We start from the raw sequence: 695 nt of genomic DNA on the forward strand, positions 1-695 counted from the left end.
TAGTCATGTACCCATGTTTTATGGCTTCCCGTGGGTCCTCAAAATGTAGATTAGGTTCCTAATTAATGTATTTCCTTCTCTCAATGTCTCCGGGTCCCCAACATAATTCCAAATAACACCACCAATCATTTCTTTACTCTCTGTTTCCCTCGAGTACTGTTGATCAACAAAATCGTCCATCTCATGATCGAATCCTTGTCACAGATTAAATTGGATATAAGATTTAATCATTTAATTTCAACACAAACCGACCTTAGCTCAGTTGGTAGAGCGGAGGACTGTAGTGTTGCAGATCAATCCTTAGGTCGCTGGTTCGAATCCGGCAGGTCGGACATTGTCACCACTTCTTTTGTCTACATTTCCTTTTCTTTTTAGAAGAATTCCTTCTTTTCTTTTCATACTTCTTATGACGATGCTTGGGCCGCTTGATTGGGATGTAGCACGATTTTTTTGGTGGCTCCCTGTCCGCTTTTGGGCCAAAATGTTTATTAAAAAAGATAAAAACTTGATACTCATAAAACTGTTGTGTGCATCACAGAGTCTGAAAGAAATAATTTTTTTTCTCCCAATTTTTTGAGCTCATCCACAAAGACATATCGATACCAGGCGGGGTATGAGGAAAAAACCCTCCTGATTCATTTTCTACGGAAGAGCGATTCGGCCATGGCGCCGCCACCAGCCGAGTCTCCACGCCC

At 41.4% G+C, this 695-nt stretch overlaps 1 non-coding gene across 1 annotated transcript; it reads left to right on the top strand.

Moving 5' to 3' along the window:
* Positions 1-247: 247 nt before the first annotated feature.
* TRNAY-GUA (transfer RNA tyrosine (anticodon GUA)) lies at positions 248-332 on the top strand. Its single transcript is given in 2 exon segments — positions 248-284; positions 297-332. It is a non-coding gene; the product is annotated as a tRNA-Tyr (tRNA).
* The last annotated feature ends 363 nt before the right edge of the window (positions 333-695 follow it).

Source organism: Triticum aestivum, chromosome 3B (genome assembly GCF_018294505.1).
Source record: "Triticum aestivum cultivar Chinese Spring chromosome 3B, IWGSC CS RefSeq v2.1, whole genome shotgun sequence".
Taxonomy (NCBI): Eukaryota; Viridiplantae; Streptophyta; class Magnoliopsida; order Poales; family Poaceae; genus Triticum; species Triticum aestivum.